At 44.2% G+C, this 23,224-nt stretch overlaps 1 protein-coding gene across 2 annotated transcripts in view; it reads left to right on the top strand.

Moving 5' to 3' along the window:
- Window positions 1-21,767: 21,767 nt before the first annotated feature.
- The window catches only part of LOC144505540 (uncharacterized), a 37,232-nt gene continuing 35,775 nt past the window's right edge, over window positions 21,768-23,224 (top strand). The window contains exon 1 of one of the 2 annotated variants that reach the window (XM_078231667.1): window positions 21,768-21,845. The gene's annotated coding sequence lies outside the window, so the exon portion shown is untranslated. Of the gene's footprint in view, window positions 21,846-23,135; window positions 23,219-23,224 lie in introns of those variants that run through there. The other variant, XM_078231666.1, reaches the window with a different exon arrangement.

Raw genomic sequence — 23,224 nt, 5'->3', positions numbered from 1 at the left:
ATTCTAAATCCTGGATTCGCTGCTCTAAATGCCTCCTCTAGTGCGGGCCGACAAAATGCAGACTGGGTGACCAGTTTGTGGAACACATTTGTTCACTCTGCAAGCATGACTGGACATTTCCGTAACTTGCCATTGCAATTCACCATCTTGCTGTCATGCCCACATTGCTGTCGGGCAAGCTGAATGTTACAATAAAATGCAATGCAAACTGCAAGAAAATAAACATCTTCCAAAAGAAAGATACATCGTTTCGGGCTCAGGATTGAATTAAGCAACCTCGTGGACTCTATCGTCCATTTTGATTCGACCCAACACAACTTACAGCCTGGATATTGCTTTCATGTTCTGCTTTGGACAGAACGTTTTTATACTTATTCTGATCTAACACATGATGTTCTTGCGCCGTCACCCAGTGCTGACCTTTATTCTAATGCTAACACACACTCGGTATGATGTGGAGATGCCAGCGTTGGATTAGGGTGTGCACAGTAAGAAGTCTCACAACACCAAGTTGAAGTCGAATAGGTTTGTTTGGAATCACATTTCGGAGCACTGCTCCTTCATCATGTGAGTGGAGAGATAGGTTTACCCAGCACAGCATATATAGATACAGACACAATTGCAAGATAATGGTTGGAATGGGAGTCTGTCTGGCTACATCGAGCGCATCCTGAAACCCTTCGAAAAAGGAACCCTCAGCTTCTGTCACGACACAACGGAATTCTTAGAGAAACTCAGTACCCATGAACCAGTTGAACCAGGAACACTCCTCGCCAAAATAGACTTCTCAGCACTTTACACCAGCATCCCCCATGACCACGGCATTGCTGCAACAGCCTCAGTACTGAACGCCGACAACTGCCAATCTCCAGGCGCAATTCTTCAACTCACCCACTTCATCTTGGAACACAACATTTCACCTTCGACAGCAAACTCTTCATCCAGACACACAGCACAACCATGGGGACCAAATATGCACCTCAATATTCCAACATCATCATGCAAAATGTCGAACATGACGTCTTCACTGCACACGAACTTCAACCAACGCTATACACCTTTGGACTCACGGTGAATAATCACTGAAACGACATCAACAAGTTCCATCCCACCATCAGATTCACCATGAACTATTCTCCAGAATCGGCTGCATTCTTGGACACACGCATCTCCATCAACGACGGTCACCTCAGCGCTTCATTCTACTGCAAGCCCAAGGATAACCTTGTGATGCTCTACTACTCCAGCTTCGACAGTAAACACGTTGAAGAAGCCATCCCCTACGGACAAGCCCTTTGTATACACAGGATCTTCTCAGACGAGGAGGAAGGCAACACATCTTCAAACGCTGAAAGAGCCCTTCATAATAACGGGATATCACACTCATCGATTAAAAGTTCCGAAGCACCACAGTTAAAAACCGCATTGACATCCTCAGAAGAGAAACAAGGGACATGACCGACAGAGTACCCTTCATCGTCCATTACTTCCCCAGAGCGGAGAAACTATGGCATCTCCTTCATAGCCTTCGACATGTCATTGATGAAGCCGAGTGTCTCAGCATAGCCATCCCCATATCCCACTGCTTGCCTCAAACAACCGCGCAACCTCAAACAGATCGCAGCAAACTACCAAGCCTTCAGGAGAACAACAACCACGATATAGCACAACCCTGCCACGGCAATCTCTGCAAGGCGATTCTGATCCTCGACATGGATACCACCATCACATGTGAGAACACCACCCAGATACATGGCACATACTCATGTGACTCCGCCAACGTTGTCACCTCATACACTGCAGGAAAGGATGGCCCAAGGCGTGGCACATCAGCGAGAACATGCCGACGCTACCACAACAGATGAACAGACACCACGCGAAAATCGCCAGACATAAGTGCTCCCTTTCAGTCGGGGAACACTTCAGCAGTCAAGGACATTCAACCTGCAATTTTTGCGTAAGCATTCTTCAAGTCGGCCTTCAAAGCACAAGACAACGCAGAATTGCCAAGCAGAAACTGAAAGCCAAGTTCTGCACGCATGAGATTGCCTCAACCAGGATCTTGATGTCATCTCACAGTACATGTAACCACCACCATTTGGCCTGGGCTTGCCAAATTCGAATAGCTGTCCTAGCTTGAGACAATTCACACCTCTTTCACCTGTGGTTATCCCTCTCTCCACTCGCCATGTCTGCACCTGCAAAGACTTGTTCACATGAAAAGATTCCCGTTTCAAACATTGTCTTGCAACGGTGTCTTTGTCGTTGTATGAGGTGTTTGTGATACCTACCTTTCCAATCACCTGATGAAGGAGCAGTGCTCCGAAAGCTCTTGATTCCAAACAAACCCGTTGTATCTCAACCTGGTGCTGTGCGACTTCTTACTGTACATACTCGCTAAGAAGACAACTTCCGGTCCGAAATGCCGGTTTTCACTATTGGAACACCGAACATGCGCGTGGGACGTCCCAGAACTCCCAACACTTGTGCATTTGGGCTCGAAGCGCGCTTTTCAACAAAGTTCCGGTGCGGGTTCTGATGGGTCATCGCTGCGCTGAAGCAGCACAATATACTTCAACGAGACAGCGCGAACTTGGTCGGCTTGCCCGGATGTTAAGTCAGGTATTACCTGAAAAATGTATACCTTTTTTTCTGGTCTACAATCAGTGGACAGCGAAGTAGTTTTGAGGTTGGTATGTTTGAAAACATTTTAATTTAAGTATTGTAGTTCATGTTAATCTTTGCAAGGCTCAGTAGTGAATTAACAATTGCAATTTATTTTAAATTCCGTTGTGTGACCTTTCAGGCTTCAGTAACGAAATGCATAAATAATTAATAATATAGTTTATGTTGATTCTTACACGATTAAGTTAAGAAATAGATGAATAATTGAATAAAAGCTTATGTTGATTCTTATACACCTGAGTAATTACTTTAAATGCCTTTGGGAAGTTTAAAGCAGACTGTAAATCTGTAGTCATGTCCCATAAGCATTGAGGCCTCCAGCTATCAGCAATGATTTTAAGATTCACGAGTACTCTTTTGCGGCGTCAGCGTAGGTGCAGAGATCATGAACGAAGAGTTAGCGACTTCTTTGCCCGACGAGGAAGGAAACCCGTTCGGGTTTACAGGCAAAGGGAATCATATTAAATGATGGCAGAGGAAATGTGCGCCAGGAGACTGCACTTCAGCAAGGAAGCAATCGTAAACCTTTGTGAAATGTTGACTGAACACCTGAAACCCAACGCTAACTGCCACACTTACTTAACAGTCGAGGTGAAAGTCACAACAGCACTGTTCTTTTTTTGGCATATGGGTCCTTTCAGCATGGCATCAGAGACATTTGTAACATTTCACAAAATGCTGCGAGGATGTGCATTCAGCAGGTAATTGATGTGATTTTTCGTAGGTCTTCTGAGTTTATTAATTTTGAGGGATCCCTGCAAAAATGAAGGAGAGATCCATCGCATTACACACGTTTGTTGGTTTTTCAAAGTTAATTGGACCTGTTGTTGGAACACATATTGAACCGAAGACAGCAAAACATGACGGTGCTTCGTTTATAAACAGGAAGAAAGTCCATCCTATTAAGGCCATTGTTAGCGCGAGTGGGCGAATACGACCACTACGGACCCAGAGTCAGGTTCAACAATGGCACAGCTTTATTGCTTTATGTCGACGGAGGACATATCAGGACATACATACACTAACAGTCCCGAAGGTACTCTGAAGGCCCGCCAAAACGGGTTATAGTTATAGTAGTATTCCGTAGTTGATGTGTAAATGGTTTGGTTTCTGCTATGGTCATTCTGTTTAATGGGCTTTTAGGTGCGGAGTTGACGTGTTAAGTTTGGTGATTGCCCAGTCTGGGGAGGTGAGAATTGTCTGAGATCTCCGGAGTTACTTGAACATGGAGCTCAATGGGCGTTCCAAGGCTTGCCGGGTCATAAGGGTTGCGTGGTTAGTAATTTCTTGCGACACGCTGGGGCCTGGTCAGAGGGCTTCGCTGTTGATCCGCGGATGCTGCAGACAACGCCAGTTTTGGCGGAGCTGCTCCGGAAATATAAGTCTGCATTTTATTTCTATTTTTGGCGGACCAGTCATTTCGGACGCTGATCGGAATTTCTGGCCCACTAAGACTCAAAGACTTAGAAGCAGTACTAAGCCATTCGGCCCATTGAGTTAGCTCCGCCATTGGATAAGAGCATGACTCATCCGATAATCTTCAACATGTTTTTGTTAGACACTCTACGTCCCATGCCTATATTGCAGATTGAGACCAAAACTGTTCACAGTATTCTAGGTGAAGGCTAAATGGCACCTTGTATGGTTTTACCAAGATTTCCCCATTGTTTTCCTTTACTGCGGGAGGCTAGAATTCAGATAAAGGATGAAGGCCCAGAGGGGAGTTCAGGAGAAATCTTTTCGCCGTGAGGGTGGTGAGAGTCTAGAACGCAATACCTGAGAGGGGGTTTGAGTTAGAAAATCTCATAATATTTTAAATATTTGAATATGCACTTGCTCTGCCATAACCTCCAGGGCTAGGAACCAAGCGCTGGAAATTTGGATGAGTGTACTCAGATCTTGTTCACTGGTGTGGACACGATGAACAGAATGACCACCTTCTGTGCTGAAAGCGTCTAGGATTCTATGCACCTTGTAACCGCCCAACATCACAAATTTAGTGAAATCCATGCTATAAGTTTTATTCAATCTGCTTCCTTCACCCATTTATACAGTAGATTGCAGGGTTTAAAAATGTGCTGTATTAAGGAAACTAGTCTTATTTCCCCAATGATTATTTTGTTGATTTTCTACACTTTGGACACGGCCTCTCCACTCAAGGGAAACAGGTTATTCTCAGTTACTTCAGAATGTCTTCAGCATTTTGAACAGCTCCAATAAACTTCATCTTAACTTTTTCTGCTGGAAGGAGAACACTCCAGCTTCCTATTATATTCAGTTAACTGTAGTCCCGCATTTCTGGTACTATCCTAGTAAATATCCTCTGCAGTGTCTCCAGCACCTTGTCACCTTTCCTAAAGTGTGGTGTCCGGAATGGGTGATATTCCTCCAATTGGACTCTGGAGATATGCATCTATATTGTAGTCCCCAGTTTCAGACTGTAGACTATGAAATTTGAAGCCAGATGACTGAGCATTGCTGTCCAATCGCCAAGATTTCAGGAGCAGCGAAGTCATCTTGGAATTGCATAGATCTTTGGTGAGGCCACAGCCGGAGTACTGTGTGCACTTCAGTTCGCCACATTAGAGGAGGATGTGATTTCACTGGAGGGGGTGCAGCGGAGATGCAGCAGAATGCTGCCCGGGATGGAAATTTTAAACTATGAAGAAGGTTGGATTGTTTTCGATGGAACAGAGAAGCCTGATTGAGGTGTACAAGATTATGAGGGGTATGGATGAATAGATAAGAAGCAGTTGTTCTCCTTAGTTGAAGGGTTAGTCACGAGGGGTATAGGTTGGAAGCGAGGGGGTGGGGGATGTGCTGGCGGGGGAAGTGAGTTAAAAAAATTCCAGGGGGTGGTGATGATCTGGATTGCGCTGTCTGGGGGCCTGGGAGGGTGGTGGAGACGGATTGTCCAAGATTCTTTAAAAAGTAGCTGGATGTATACCTAGCACATCATAACATTCAAGGCTATGGGCCAACTGGGGTAAATCGGATTAGTTAGGTAGGTCATATTTCCATGTGTGTCTGTTTCACCTGAACTGGGCTGAATAGGAATTTCTGTAAAATCTGTGGATCGCTAGCTCCAAATCGGGACAGTTTGCTGAAAGAAGATTATTTCAAACAGAGAGAAACCAGCGATAATGGATTAATAATTTAAAAAGGGTCACAATTTAATGATAATCTGACATACACGTGCATCTTGCAAACAGCGATGTTGTTGCGGATCAGAGTAAGAGAGGTTGCGTTTTCTGTTATCTTTTTAACCGAATTTCTCTTTTTTGAAATCTCTCCTCTTTCATTTTCTTTGTTTTCGGCAGCAACTAATCATCTTGCCGTGAAGTATTGCATTCATACTCCCATTTTTGTTTCCTTACTATTCCTTTCCCCCTTTCTCTGGCCTGACGCCATTACTGTCACATTCATCATTAAATCTCTCCGGCCCTTCACCCCATTACCGACTTTTCCTCTGTTCTTCTTTCCACCCTCCACCTGAGATACAGTGAACAATGCAGACAGCTCCGTCTCACAAACATCAGCTACATGATCGCTGACATAGACACAGGGGCACAGGCAATTGCTTCTCATACAAAGAGGTACATTATCATTCTCAGAGACACAGACAACTGATCAGTTCCACAGGCTCAGACAGCAGGTGCATTCAGTTCCACTCTCATCCCATGTTCCAGGCAGGTACTTTTAATTTAACATTCAAACATAACAGCAGAGAAAGAATTCGTTTCCATTTCACTCCAGCTCAGTCCCAGTAGCACTTTTGAAGATAAATCCCAGCGCCCAGATCACATCTATGATAGGATTGAAAGGGAATGTGTCAAACACACAGAAAAACTCATAGCAACTAATTCAATAGCAGAATGAAAAATACAAATTTAAGCCAAATCACGTCACAATATCTGATTTAAGTTACAATGTTATTCACAATTTTGTGCAGAGTTATGTAGGTATGCTAATGAAAACGCAAAATACAGAGGAGCCAGGAAATCTGAAATAAAAAACAACTGAAAATAATGGAAACACTCTGCAGATCTGGCAGCATCGCTGGAGAAGGTCTATAAGGACTCAAAATGTATCCTTTGCTTCTTTCTACACAGATCTTGCCAGACCTTCTGATTTTTTCTAACATGTTCTGTTTCATGTGAAGTTTCCCTACTGTGACCATTGTTTTTTTTTTAATTGAGCGATTGGAGAGTTCGGCATTCTTCTTTGCTGACTGATCGCGCATAAACTGGAACATTATAACTCCGTCATTTCTAAATTCGAAGTTTCAGGTTATCAACGAGTTGTAAGGATTTGTTTTTTTTCTCCAAATCTTTTGAATGTCCCCGTCTTCACAAAGCTGCTGCGCAACAACTTCATTCTCTTTCAAATCAAAGTTGTCTAGCTCAACATTATGCATTTGCTGAAGATTTGAATAATGGCGTTTAGTTGATTGTATCGCCTGCTTCGTAAACAGGAGACCCTTGATTTTACCGGGACGGCCACCCCGAAATCGGGGCGGGCGAGCCTCGCAGAATGGCATTCCTCGTTGGCGCGATCTTACGAGCTTCTTATATGCCGGTAAGAGTTCAACGATCACCCGTGCCTTGGTCTGTTTGGTCAGTACAGGGCCTTAATGTACAACCGCATGGGAATACCTTTGGGACGAAGGTGATTTCATGTAGAAGTGTTCCATCTTTGGAACTCAATGCCGAACCGCCAGTTTTGAATAATTGCTTAAATCACTGAGAGCTAGAATTATCCGGTTCGTGTTACTCGCTGTTTTGCACAACAGAGTTGGTAGGGAGCAAAACGAGTTTTCCATGAAGAAGCATCGCCAGAATTTGTGATTGGCAAAAAATAGAATGTTGCACCCAATTGTCTGGCATTAACACTCTGCCGCAACATGCAGCATTTAAAATTGATTACCCACTCGTGAAATCCAACTCTGTGCCTTTGTCGCTTCTCATTCCAATTCCTGCATCTCAAATTATTGAAATGTTTAATGCTGTGAAAGCCCAGTGCAGATAACCGTGTTGTCACATCTGACGCCACTGGTAAGGAGCGAGTAGTTGATGCAATTTAGAAGATTCGGGAAATGAAGCTAAAGGGAGGCTGCCAGTCTGTCTGTAAGATAAATGCGCTTGAGCGTGTACAAATTACCAAAGGCTCTGATGCCTCTCATAAGACAGTGAAGACAGCCACAAGAAAGTTGTTTACCTGGGCCTGGCGGGGGGGGGGGGGGCATTTTTTAACCTGAGGGTCCAGCCTTCAGGTCCCTGTCTGCGTGTTGTTGTTAGCTGAAGGTGTTCCACCGACAGACAAAACCAGTAATGAACGATTCAACAAAAGTGTAAAAAAAAACGTAGCGGCATCAATTTCGCTGAATTGCTGCAGCATTTTCAACAATTCTTGCTCGATTTTAAGCTAGTGTGTGAACAGGTTTTTTTTTCTGACTTCGTTCTGGAATCTCTATGGATCAGCAGCAAAATTATGTTCAGATTCAATCCCATTCATAACAGTTTCGCAGTGTTTATTCGAACAATTCACATTCACAAGGTAAAAACTTGCACTAGATCGCTCTTCATTGTTCATTACTGAAGAAAATAGAAAATGGGGAATCTTTGAAAAGGAATAAATAATAGAGCTAAGGGAGAAGACAAGGATTGACACTGGGTAAATTTCTCCTTGAGAGACCAGTGACAGAGGACGGACTGAATGCCCTCTTTCTTTGCTGTACCCATTCCTTGTGTATACGATTCTAGAATCATGGAACTAGAGATCCAAAAGTAACCCAAACAAATCTCTGAATTCCCACTGCTGACACACCCAAGGCTAATATAATCCCGGAGCTTCCTCTGGGTAATGTCTGTAATGTCATGAGAAATAAGGACAGGTGTATCAACGAATTTGCGGCTTCTCAAATATTCAAGAACTTGCTGGCTGATCTTCCGCCTCAATTGCAGCTTCTGGATTATCGCCGAATCTCACTCCCATACAGTCCATAACAGATGAAGAATTTCTAATGACATTGTAGGAAGATTGAGGCAAATAATTCAAAATAGTTCACCACAATGCTCTCTTGTTAGTCGATGCTGTGTGTCAGTGGGGGAAAGTGTCTGTGCAGTGAATAGGAGATCCTGAGCTAGAAGCTGAGCGATCCCTCGGCCTGTTTCTCCAGGACATGGTTTCAAATTCTGTTCCTATCCTCACTTCATATGTGCTCTTTAACAACTAGAAACTCGATACAAACGAATCTTTCAATCGTGATAAAGCACTTTGTCAAATTTCGTCGCCGTAGGGGCAGAGCTTTGATTAAAGTATGGAATTGAGGAGACTTTGGACGGAGTGAAAGTGAGTTGCAGCAGGTGGAAACTCGCAGAGGGAGGATCTGGAATCGAGTATTCGGCCATATAAGCATTTTATCCAGCTTCATCAAAACACCTCAGCTGAAATACACTGCAATTGGTGTACGAGTCTTTGGTAGAAAGCTTCATGCAATACCGCATTCACCAATGGCAACTGGACATAACACAACTATTTCAAATGGGCAATGATGGAGTTTGAACTCGCGACTTGAGGGCTAACCACATGGGCTAACTGGCCACTAAGCTTCATGGAAGGCAAAGCGGAGTCTAAGGAGTGAAAGGCCTACTCTTGTCCCTATCCTATGCTTCTATGATCGAAGACGCGCTGAAATCGCGTCACATTCAAACATCAGAGTCTGAAGCAGCTGAATGGAAATAAGAGAGACAGAGCTAATTGGCCTCCTTGCACCCAGCAGGGGCAGGAGCCATATCTGGGAGGATTGGTTAGATGGAGATAATCTTTTGTAATAGTGTTTATAATCTTTATTAGGAGCCATGATAGATAGAGTGGGTTTGGAGTGTGAGTAAGAAGCTTCAACTGAAGTAAATGCTGATTTTGCAATGTACTTAATCTGTGATGTTGAAGGCTCTCCCTGCTGTAAACGTGATCATCATGAGCCTCAATGATTACTGCATGTGTTATGGGAAAGTTGACATATGCAAGCCTCCCATCAGCTGATGTGAATTACCTCTCTGGCAAGTATAGCAGAATCCAGTGTAAAATTAAAATCTGGAGTCAAGTTGCAGGACAGCTGGTACACAGCACTTTTAGCTTGGATGATTAAAATCACTGATTTTTTATTGTTTTGAGGCTTTGACATAAGCACCAATATCATGAGAAGATTCAGGTTACATGTCCACCCGGTGAGGAAGTGAATCCATTTCACCTCTCAGAGTGTGCAGGCAAAGGACATCATATGAAACGATGTGAAAGGAGATGCAAGCCAGGAGACTAGACTTCAGCAAGGGAGGAAGAGTGTAACTTCGTGAAATGTTGAAGGAAGGCCTGAAACCGAACTCAAACTGCCGCACTGCCTTAACGGTAGAGATGAAACTCATGACAGAGCTGAATTTATTTGTGTCTGGGTTCTTTCAACATGTAATCAGTGACATATGCAACATTTCACAGGATGCTGTGAGCACCTGCATTCACCAGGTAATTGATAGAATTTATGGTATGACTTCCAATCTTATCATGTTTGACACATTCCCTGTGAAGATGAAAGAAGAGGCCCATCACATTCCACAAGATTGCTGGTTTCCAAGAAGTAATCGCGTTTGTTGATGGAACACATATTGCATTGAAGGCGCCCAACATTGACATTGTTTCATGCATCAACAGGATGTTTTTCCAATCCTTATCTGTTATGATAGTGTGGGATGCACTCATGAAGATCATCATTGTGAATACAGATAAGTGGGGAAGTGCCCATGAATCATTTGGCCTTACAAACTCAGAGTTACGCTGAGCCATGACAGCAATTACAGGAATTGCATGTTGGTTTCTGGGTGGTAAGGAATACCAACAGAAAGCATGGCTGATGGCACTATTCTGGAGGATCGACAATGTAGCATAGGGAGAACACAACTGTGCTCCTGTAGCAACCTGTCAGATTTTGGAGAGGACAGGTAATGTTTTGGGGCAATTATTTTTTTGAAACCACGCTTTGAGTATCTAGATAGATCGGCGGTACGTTGCAGTAAGCACCGGGGATATTCGCAAACATTGTTGTGAGTTTTGTGCATTGCACAACGTTGCCTTTTAGCATCGACTGAGCATTCACCCAGCAGATGACGTGCCACCAGAAACGGTGGAGCTGGAGGAGGGCTATATAGAACTTGATGAAGTCACACCGCCTGGTGTAGATGGAGAAACCCGGGATCCAGGTGACGACGGAAGGGCAGTTCGTGATTGGGTGGCAGCTGACGCTCTTGGACATGTAAAACTTATATATCCTAATGTCCCCTCCCCTCCTCTTCCTCCTTATATGACCCCCTATCTCTCCCCCTCTCTCTTCTGTCCCCCTCCTCCGTCGCTCCCCCGTCTGCCCCCTCACTCCTACGTCTGTCCCCTCCCCCTCCGACTGTCACCCTCTGCCCTCCCTCCCCCGTCTGTCCCCTCTCTCCTCCCTGCCTTCCTGTCCGTTCCCCTTTCCCATCCCTCTGCCCCCTGTCTGCCTCCCTCTCGCGTGCTCGCTCCTCCGTCTTGTGCGCTACCTGTGCTATAAAATCGCGATCCAACTCCCGATGCGAGCAGCAGACTTGGCATTCAGCGATGCAATCTGCGCAGGCTCCAGCATGACGCACAATGACTCTAGCCACGCCCCCTTAGGAGAGGTCCTGACCGGGAACACCCATTGAGGTCCAGCTTTGAAACAGCAATTCTGTATTGAAGACAGAGATTATATTATTAAGGTACGTATGTTCTGTTGCAATTGCGTGCTGCCTCTACTTGCTGCAGCTACAGCAGAAAAAGGTGCCTAAATAGATAAGCGTAAATACACACATATCACTGGGGCAAGTAAGTGAAGTTATCGATGTTCCGTTACTTTTCTTGCAAGCTCTTCAGCGCAGCAGTTCAATCCTAACAGCTCAAGCGGAGGATAAAAATTGGTCAACTTTCGGCACGCATATCCGTGCATTAGTACTATTGTTTTGTCCGGCAATGCAATTTCTCTTTTTGGGATTAAGGATGGCAGGTATAGGCTATTTTCTGGGTGTTTCCTTTTCTTAATCAATGTGTTTAAAAGATGCTTAAAATATATGCAGTGCAGTGCACAGAAAGTGAAAGAAAGGCATGCTTTTATGCCTTTGTCTTGACATTCTGCTGTTAATTCATTTTTTAAAAAGTACTTTCATGTGCGACAAGGTGGGTTTGAAGTACTGTCATAAGTTTCAGCTAAAGTTCATTTTTATGTATTTTAAGCAACGTCGTTTCTTCCAATTTTTAGAGCCTACCTGATGCAATTTTGATTTTTGGAAACCTCTTACGACGTGAGTTTGATATCGGGTGAAATGTAATCTGCAATTACAGTGGAAAATACGCAACATGGTAATTTCAAATGCTTTATTAAAGTGTAATCCTTAAGATGACAAACGTGAGCCCCCTGCCAGCTGGTATCAATTGTCTCTCTGATATGTATTCCATAATGCACTGCAGAGTGAAACGTTGATCATAAGTTCACCTGACAGGTGCTGTTTATGGACGTTGAGCTTTTAAAATTAACGATATGTCCCTTCCTCCATTTACCTCTTTCACTCCCCGTTTACAGAAAGACAACAGAAGAGTTTTGTCCAATTAAACAAATGTTCCGTTGATCTCTGTGTTAGAATATAAAACATAGAACATAGAACAGTACAGCGCAGTACAGGCCCTTCGGCCCTCGATGTTGTGCCGAGCTTTGTCCGAAACCAAGATCAAATTATCCCACTCCCTATCATTCTGGTGTGCTCCACGTGCCGATATAATAACCGCTTGAAAGATCCTAAAGTGTCCGACTTCACTATCACAGCAGGCAGTCCATTCCAGACCCCAACCACTCTCTGAGTAAAGAACCTACCTCGGACATCCCTCCTATATTTCCCACCATGAACCTTATAGTCATGCCCCCTAGTAACACCTACATTCACCGGAGGATATACTCTCTGAACGTCCACTCTATCTATCCCCCTCATCATCGTATAAACCTCTATTAAGTCGCCTCTCATTCTCATCCGCTCTAAAGAGAAAAGCCCTAGCTCCCTCAAGCTTTCCTCATCAGACCTACCCTCCAAACCAGGCAGCATCCTGGTAAATCTTCTCTGCACTCTCTCCAATGCATCCACATCCTTCTTATAGTGAGGTGACCAGAACTGCACACAATATTCCAAATGTGGTCTCACCAAGGTCCTGCATAACCCCACGGCTGTTAAACTCAAATCCCCAGTTAATAAATGCTAACACACCATAGGCCTTCTTCACGGCTCTATCCACTTGAGTGGCAACCTTCAGAGATCTGTGGATATGAACCCCAAGATCTCTCTGTTCCTCCACATTCCTCAGAACACTGCCGTTGACCCAGTAATTCGCATTCAAATGTGTCCTCCCAAAATGAATCACCTCGCACTTATCAGTGTTAAACTCCATCTGCCATTTTTCGGCCCAGCTCTGCATCCTATCAATGTCTCTTTTTATCCTACAACAGCCCTCCACCTCATTCACTATTCCACCAATCTTGGTGTCATCAGCAAATCTACTGACCCACCCTTCAGTCCCCTCCTCCAAGTCATTGATAAAAATCACAAATAGCAGAGGACCCAGCACTGATCCTTTTGGTACACCGCTGGTAACTGGTCTCCAGTCTGAAAATTTTACAGAAAGACAACAGAAGAGTTTCGTCCAATTAAACAAATGTTCAGTTGATCTCTGTGTTAGAACAGATGAGATATGATGTGGAGAAGCCGGCGTTGGACTGGGGTGAACACAGTAAGAATTTTAAGAACACCAGGTTAAAGTCCAACAGGTTTACTTGGTAGCAAACACCATTAGCTTTCGGAGCGCTGCTCCTTCGTCAGGTGGAGTGGAAATGTGCTCTCAAACAGGGCACAGAGACACAGAAATCAAGTTACAGAATACTGATTAGAATGCGAATCCCTACAACCAGCCAGATTTCCATCTGACGAAGGAGCAGCGCTCCGAAAGCTAATGGTGTTTGCTACCAAATAAACCTGTTGGACTTTAACCTGGTGTCGTTAAAACTCTTACTTCTATCAGATAGCCAGTTACTTATCCAATCGGCCAAATTTCCCTCCATCCTACACCTCCTTGCTTTCTTCATGAGCCTACCATGGGAACCTTATCAAACGCCTTATTAAAATCCATGTGTACGACATCAACTGCTCTACCTTCATCTACACACTCCGTTACCTCCTCAAATAATTCAATCAGATTTGTGAGGCAAGACTTACCCTTCACGAATCCGTGCTGACTATCACGGATTACGCTGCATCTTTCCAAGTGGTCATAAATCCTATCTCCCAGGATCTTTTCCATTAACTTACCGACCACTGAAGTAAGACTAACCGGCCTATATTTACCAGGGTCATTCCTATTTCCTTTCTTGAACAGAGGAACAACATTCGCCACTCTGCAGTCCTCTGGCACAATCCCCCTGGAAAGTGAGGACCCAAAGATCAAAGCCAAAGGCTCTGCGGTTTCATCCCTTGCCTTCCAAAGAATCCTAGGGACCCTCAGGTTTTTGAAAATTGCCAATACAACTTCCCTGAGAACATCTACCTCCTCCAGCCTATCAGTCTGTATCCCACTCTCATCCTCACAAACATGGTCCCTCTCCTTGGTGAACACTGAAGAAAAGTATTCATTCATCGCCTCTCCTATCTGTTCTGATTCCATGCACAAGTTTCCACTACTGTCCTTGACCGGCCCTAACCTCACCCTGGTCATTCTTTTATTTCTCACATGAGAGTAAAAAGCCTTGGGGTTTTCCTTGATCCGACCCGCCAAGGACTTCTCATGCCCCCTCCGAGCTCTCCTCTGCCCTTGTTTTTTTTAGCTCATTCCTTGCTACCTTGTAACTCTCAAGCGACCCAACTGAACCTTGTTTTCTCATCCTTAGATACGCTTCCTTTTTCCTCTTGACAAGACATTCAACCTCTGTTGTGAACCATGGTTCCCTCACTCGGCCATTTGCTCCCTGCCTGACAGGGACATGCCTATCAAGGACACGCAGAATTTGTTCCTTGAACAAGCTCCACTTTTCATTTGTGCCTTTCCCTGACAGTTTCTGTTCCCATCTTGTGCTACCTAATTCTTGCCTAATCGCATCATAAGTACCCCTCCCCCAATAATAAAACTTGCCCTGCCATATTGCCCGATCCCTCTCCATTGCAATAATGAAAGACAGCGAATTGTGGCCACTACCTCCAAAGTGCTCACCCACAACCAAATCTAACACTTGGCCCGGTTCATTACCCAGTCCCAAGTCCAATGTGGCCCCACCTCTTGTCGGCCTCTCCACATATTGTGTCAGGAAACCCTCTTGCACACACTGTACAAAAACTGCCCCATCCGAACTATTCGACCTATAAAGGCTCCAATCAATATTTGGAAAGTCAAAGTCACCCATGACAACCACCCTATGACCTCCACACCTATCCATAATCTGCTTTGCAATTTCCTCCTCTACATCTCTATTACTATTTGAGGGCCTATAGAAAACCCCCAAAAACGTGACCGCTCCTTTCCTATTTCTAACTTCAGCCCATATTACCTCAGTAGGCAGATCCCCCTCGAACTGCCTTTCAGCAGCCGTTAAACTATCCTTGATTAACAATGCTACTCCTTCACCTCTTTTACCACCTTCCCTACTCTTACTGAAACATCTATACCCCGGAACGTCCAACAACCATTCCCGTCCCTGTTCTAACCATGTTTCTGTAATGGCCACAACATCGTAGTCCCAAGTACCAATCCACGCTCCAGGTTCACCTACCTTATTCCAGATGCTCCTTGCATTGAAGTAGACACACTCCAACCCACCTGCCTGTCGGGACATTGCTGCGAACTTGATACCCTCTGCAGTACCTCACTACACTCAACACTGGCTTCTGGACTACAGCTCGGTTTCCCATCCCCCCGAAAAATTAGTTTGAACCCCCCCCCCCTCCCCGAAGAGCCGTAGCAAATTTCCCTCCCAGGATATTGGTGCCCCTCTGGTTCAGGTGCAAACCGTCCTTTTTGTACAGGTCCCAACTTCCCCAGAATGTGCTCCAATTATCTATGTAACTGAAACCCTCCGTCCTACACCATCCCTGCAGCCACGTGTTTATCTGCACTCTCTCCCTGTTCCTCAACTCGCTAGCACGTGGCACCGGCAACAATCCAGAGATGACAAGATGGTTTGTCCTGGCTCACAGCTTCCACCCTAGCTTCCTAAATTCCTGTTTTAAATTCCCGTCCCTTCTCTTACCTCTGTCGTTGGTACCGATGTGTACGACTTGTGACTGTTCCCCGTCTCCCTTAAGGATCCTGAAAGCACGGTCCGAGACGTCACGGGCCCTGGCACCCGGGAGGCAACATACCAGCCGTGAGTCTCTTTCGCTGCCACAGAACCTCCTATCTGTCCCTCCAACTGTCGCATCCCCAATAACTATTGCTCTCCTGTTCTCCCCCCTTCCCTCTGAGCCACAGGGACGGACCCAGCGCTGGAGATCCGGTCACCGTGGCTTATCACTGGTCGGTCCCCCCCCCCCCGCCCCCAACAGTATCCAAAGCGGTATACTTGTTGCCGAGGGGAAAGACCACATGGGGATCCCTCCACTGACTGGTTCCTCCCAGCCCCTCTCACCGACACCCATCTATATTCATTTTTCGGAGTAACTGCATCCCTGAAGTTTCTGTCTATGACAACCAATACCTCCAGCTCCAGATCCAGATCCCTAACACGGTCTACAAGGAGCTGGCATTGGATGCACGTCGTGCAGGGGTACTCAGCTGGGACACTACTGGTGTCCTCACCTCAAACATCCTACAGGAGGAACTTTGCACTGCCTGCACTGACATCCCTGCTAACGTCCCTTCCTAAAAAACTAAAGAGAGAGAAAAAAAGCTTACCTGCTCTCACTCCGAGTCCTTGTTTTAGGTTAGAGAAGGGGACTGGGGGGAGGGGTGGAGGGGGGGAGGGGTGGAGGGGGGGAGGGGGGGAGACTCTGAACTGAGATTAAAACCAAACAAACAGTTAGAGTAAAATAATATTTTCTATTCAAAGAAATTTGGAAAAGTTCACGTAATTATTGGTTGAATTGTCATGTTGCAGCTGCTAACACCAATGTTAAGTTAAACGTTAACTTGGTATCAAAGTTTTGTTTTTACAACATATTGGCTAATAAATGCGTTACATTAAAGTTTACAAAATTCTGAAATGTTTCATTGAAATATCAGGATACATATTTAAAATTTGAAATTCTGCAAAAGTCTCACTGAGACATCAAAACACAACATTTAACTCGGAGAGACTAATAACTGAATAACATTCAATGGGCCGAATGGCCTTCTACATTGTCGTAATTCTATGATTCTACACTGTAAGAATTCAATGATTAAAGTGAATCCCACAGATCCATAACGGCACGGTAGCACAGTGGTTAGCACTGCTGCTTCACAGCTCCAGGGGCCTAGGTTCGATTCCCGGCTCGGGTCACTGTATGTGGAGTTTGCACATTCTCCTCGTGTCTGCGTGGGTTTCCTCCGTGTGCCCCGGTTTCCTCCCACAGTCCAAAGATGTGCAGGTTAGATTGATTGGTCATGATAAAATTGCCCCTTACATTCCTGAGATGCATAGGTTAGAGGAATTAGTGGATAAAATATATAGCGATATGGGGGTAGGGCCTGGGTGGGATTGTGGTAGGTGCAGACTCGAATGGCCTCTTTCTGCACTGTAGGGTTCTATGATTCACCATTTGAGAGAAGTATTTTCTTCTCATCTCTGTTTTAAATCAGCTACCCTTCATCCTAAAATTATGGCCTCTCATTCTAAATTGTCCCATTGGAGGAAACACATTTTTCGTTTGTTTTGTCAATATTTTTTATCATCTTACTGGTGGAAGGTAAAGTCGTCATCGTCCCAGGTGAACAGAAGTTGTGACTGACGGTGATTTAACCCGAGGATCACCACCCATCAGGCATGGTTGAGAAGGTGGGATTGCATGAATAACTTCAGTAAGTACGGGAATTGAGTCTATGCTTTTGGTATCGCTTTTCATCGCTAAGCAGCTGCCCAGCCAACTGAGATAAGTCGCATGGCTTAATCAATAAGGCATCTGATAACCTGTAAGTCATACTATAATCAGAAGATTGCAGTTTCCATTCATGCGGCGATAATTTTACAGACAAAATCAGGTCCAAATTTATTAAACCAAATGTTGTTTATCATATTATATACTTCATCTCCACTCATGATTCTGAATTCTAGAGTAGCAGCCTAAACTGCTCAATCTCTCTTTCTAAATGAACTCCTCATCTCTGGAATCAATACAGTGAACTGCCTCTGAACTGCCTATAATGCCACTGCATCCTTCTTCAAATAAAAGAAGCAAAACTGTACATAGTATTCTCACTTGGTCTCACCAGTGCCCCATATAATTGCAGAAACACTTCGTTATTTTTATACTCTATTCCTTTAAACTATTAAAGCCAAAATTCAATTTGCTTTCCTTATTATCTGTTGTACCATCATACTAGTTTTCCGCAAATCGTGCACAAAGACACCCAGATCCCGCTGCACTGAAGTATCTCTCCATTGAGAAAGAGAAATGTTACCGTTCTACGTTTCCGGCCAAAATAGATAACCTCACACTTAGCCACGTAAAGCTCCATCTGCCACATTTTGACCGATTCGTCTAACCGATTTATATCCATTTTTAAGTTTCATATTTCCTCACTGCAACTTGGTGTCCCATCTACTTTTGTGCCATCCGCAAATTTGGCTATGCTACCTTATATCCCTGGATCCAAGTCATTGATATAGATTGTAAGTAGTTTGGGTTCACGGTTTGGGAGTTCAAGATAATAATCATGGGAACATGACAACATATTCTCCCATCCAAACAAATTGGTAAGTCAGATATCATGAAAATTATTTTATCTTGACAAGAATCAACTGAAGTAACAAACAAACTTTAATTATTGGGATGGTCCCACAGGTAAGTGACAACGTCGAGGGATCAGGGAACAATGAGGACTGACGTCATAAGATGATCATCACTCTCAAGAAACCAGTTCGAAACTGATCATGCCCACTACCCAATCACAGACTGATCATTGCCATTAAGACAATTAGCCTTGCCTCATCCAGGCCAATCAGAATGTAATAACGCCATTGATCATACTGTGAGTTGCGGCTTAGAGTGGATCAATAAGCAGAGGCCTTCACTGAGCAAGTTGCACAATAAGTGACTGCTGCCCTGATGGAGGTAACAGTTACGGAGAGAGAACAGAGTGTCAACCTGTGCCCAAGACTGAACGAGAATGTAAGAGTCTAGCCAATTCACAGCCTGCCTTTAACAGAAAATTGACAACAAATTATTTCCTGAAGTACTTCACCAAACCGTCTCCTGTTACCCAAAAGGTTAGATTCTCAAATGATCATGCTTAGAAAGTAAGTTCAAATAATTCGAACTTAGAGATACAGTACCAGCCTGTCCAGCCTTTCCTCACAGAGCAACGCACCCATTCCAACGTTCATAGTAGAGGGGACAATGGATGGACAATTGGCTGGCTAACAGGAAACAGACAATAGGCACAAAACGGTCATTTTTAAGGCTGGGAAGATTAATCGAATGGTGTACCACCAAGATTAGTGTTTCGATGTTTTATAATTTGTATCAATACTTGAATGAATGAAGGTAAACCTTCCTTGAACAGCTTCCCATGCATTTTCATCTTATCCGAAATAAGGTGACCAATACTCTACACAATGCCCCAAATGTGGTCTCACTTATGCCCTCACTGAAACATAATCTCCCTACTGTTTTATTAATTTTTCCTCTCAATAAATGATAACATTTTATTAGCCTACCTAATTACATGTACACTAGCCCTTTGCGATTCGTGCACTAAGACACTCAGATACCTCTGCAGCTCAGAGCTCAGCAGCCTATCACCTTTTGATTGTCTTTTTTCTTCCAGCTAAAATCGGCAAATCCTCATTTACGCACATTATGTGTCATCTGGCGATATTGGCCCACTCACTTAACATTTCTATACATTTTTATAGTTTCCTATGTACTCATCACATCATACTTTCTTAACTATGAATGTGACATTAGCAACCATAACTTTGATCCCTTGATTCAAGTATTGATACAAATTATAAAACATCGAAGCACTAATCTTGGTGGTACACCACTCGATTCATCTTCCCAGCCTTAAAAATGACCGTTCTGTGCCTATTGTCTGTTTCCTGTTAGCCAGACATTTGTCCATCCATTGTCCCCTCTACTATGAACGTTTATTGTTCATAATAACCACAGATGTGTCACTTTATGAACTGCCTTCTGAAAATCTAAGTACATCACGTCGTCCAGTTCCCCTTTCCACAGCACATGTTAATTCCTCAAATAACTCCAACAAGTTGGTTAAACATGATTCCCATCAATGGAATCGTGTTAACTCTGTCTGATTATCTTGCCCTGTAGCTGCTTCTTGAATAATAGCTTTTAAAATTTCCCAATTATTAACCTCCTCCATTTTGAATAATGGAGCTACATTTTCTTCCAGTCTAATGGGACCTTCGCCAACTATGGACTTCGGAAACCTAAAAGCATTGCATCAATTATTTCACCAGCGACTTCGTTTAAGACTCAAGGATGATGCCGATCAGGAGGATGCATATGTCAGCCCATAGCTGCAACATTTTTTCAATAGCACTTTCCTGGTGACTGCAATATTGCTGATTTCCTCCCTGCCTTCCATTTCCTGGTTCATAACTGCTTCTGGGATGCTACTACTGTTCTCTATAGTGAAGACTGATGCAAAATAAATTTCAAGTTAATTCAATCCAAGGGAAACTGCTGGTGAGAAGTTGAAGTCAGGTAGGCTGGGTTGGAGTAGACCTTCTCTTTCTGGATGCAATTACCTTAGTGACGTCAGGGGTGGAGGGAGTTGCCGATGTTGATAAGGACTGGGAGCAAAAGGAAGTGAGTTGGTCAAGGCACCCTGTGATGATAGACATTGTTCAATTGAGTTGCAAATTTGGTTTGGGCAGCTGGGCACCATCCACTTTTTTTTATTAATTCAATGGATGTGGTGCTTGCTGGCTAGGCCAACATTTATTGTCCAATTCCATGAGAGGGTCGTTGTGATCTTCTTTCATGAACTGCTGCAGTCCATTTAGTGTGGGTAAACATACTGTGTTGTTTGGGAAAGAGTTCCAGGATTCCTGTCTAATGACAGTGATGGAATGGCAATGTATTTCCAAGTCAGTATGTTGAGTGGCTTCGAGGAAAATATCGAGGTGGTGTTTTTCCCATGTGTCAACTGCCTTTTTCATTCTAGGTGGCAGTGGTTTTGGGTATGGAATTTGCTATCTCAGGAGGCTTAATGAGATCCTGTAGTGCAACTGGTAGATTGTACATACTGCTACCACTGTGCATTGATGATGGAGGGAGTGGATATTTCTTGATGTGATGCCAATCAAATGGGCTGCTTTGTTGGAGCTGTACTCATCCCGAAAAAAAAACACAGTACTCCATCAAACGCCTGGTTCCTTGATGGACAGGCTTTCGAAAGTCAGGAGGTGATATTTTGCCATCGGTTATTTCTAATCATGGGATCTGGGCATCGCTGGATGGGCCAGCAATTATTGCTCATCTCTCATTTCCCTTGAACTGAATGGCTTGTTAGGTCATTTCAGAAGGCATTTTCAGAGTCAACAATATTGTTTTTAGTCAGGGGTTACATGAAGGCCAGCCCAGGCAAGGATGGTAGATTTACTTGAGTAAAGAACATCAGTGAACCAGATGGCTTTTCACAACAATTGACAATGGTTTCATGGGGTTTGAAAACGGGTCCCAGTTCATCATTCTGGCCCTGTGTCTCTGGATTATTACACTGATGACAGTACAACGTGCACACATCCCCTCCCACGTGACCTGCTGTTGGAGCAACAGTATTTAAATGAGTAATCCAGTTCAGTTTCAGGCCAATAGTACATCCCAGGGTGTCGGTAACAGACAATTCAGCGATGGGAATGCAATTGAACATCAAAGGAGGAATGGACAGACTATCTCTTGTTGGAGGTAGTCATTGCCTGACACTGGTGTGGCGCTAACGCTACTTGTGATTTGTCAAACTGAAAGTGGATATTGTCCAATTCTTAATACATTTGAACATGGTCTGCTTCAGTATCTGGTGCTGAACATTGTTCAATCATTAATGAACATAACCATTTCAGACGATAATTTGAAAGAATAGTTCTTGATGAAGCAGCCAAAGGCAGTTAGGCCTAGGAAACTAACCTGATAAACTCCTGCAGTAGTTCCATAGAATGGAGATGACTGACCTCCAACAACCATATGTGCTACCAAAAACAGAGGTCCTGAGGATGTTGGCATATGATCCCAATGAGGATGGAGCCAGTTTCCAGAGGAGTTTGTTGGAGGTTTTCTGTACAGTCCTGAGGAGGTGCTGCTTTTAGCCGAGGGTCCTGTCAAGAAATACACCTCGATGAACAAGTTTGGGACTTTGAGTCTGTTGTGACAGCCAGCATGATATCCAATTCCATCTTAGCGCTGGTATTGTGAAGGTGAAATATGCTGTTGACTGCTTTCCTGGTTCTCAGATATAGGAACCATGTGTTGCGACAGGCAGCCAGCTTTTCAATATCAGAGCTTGCATGATAATGTAGATGATGACATCTGTGTAGATAAAACTGCCAGGACGAAGTTGAAGGTCGTAATTTGATGTACAGGTGAACATGTTTGGGGTAAAGCCGAGTTAAATATTATGTGAAGAATCTGGTCTTGTCACCCAGAAGCACCGTGAAACATCTGTGCCAGGGCAGCAATTAAATGGTTCAGGAAAGGAAAACCATTGTTTGTGACCAATAGATTTAATCTGCCAGGATGTAGAGCAGGGTGCTTTGAAGTAAAGGAAGTGTATCCCCGACTTGCGATTCCTTTGAAAGCCATTTTCAACGAAAGTGATTGTTGGCATGACCTGAGCACAAATTTCTAATTCTTCCTTGTTCAAAGTCTGCTTCATCCACACCCAAGAAATCTGCCACTGGAGGAAAGACAATACACTTATGAGACGGCCCTTCCTATTGGCTGGGACGAGGTGATTGATAGCCGCTACAACAAATCGGGAGAGTGAGTACATTGCAGCCCCGCCCTTCACTGTCCGGCAGCGGCGCGTTCGGGTTGAAACTGCCTGTGCGCGAGCATGACAACACGGAAGGAACTTCAAGTCTCGCGCGCTGCGCTGGCTCTTTGTCTCTGGGTGGGGGTGGGGGGAGGGGGGAGGGGGAGGGGCGAAGAAGAGGTGCTCCCTATACGCATGCGCCGGGCTCATTCATTGAGCGCGTGTAGTTATATTTCACAAACAACAACACGCAATCGCAGAGCTGCTTCTTTCGGGGCGTTTCGGCGTTATGAAGTCCGTTTGACTGAAGGTGAGA

This window comes from Mustelus asterias, chromosome 16, assembly GCF_964213995.1.
Source record: "Mustelus asterias chromosome 16, sMusAst1.hap1.1, whole genome shotgun sequence".
NCBI classification, from domain to species: domain Eukaryota; kingdom Metazoa; phylum Chordata; class Chondrichthyes; order Carcharhiniformes; family Triakidae; genus Mustelus; species Mustelus asterias.
Note: the sequence above shows the minus strand (reverse complement) of the source record. Positions and strands in the feature narration are given on the sequence as shown.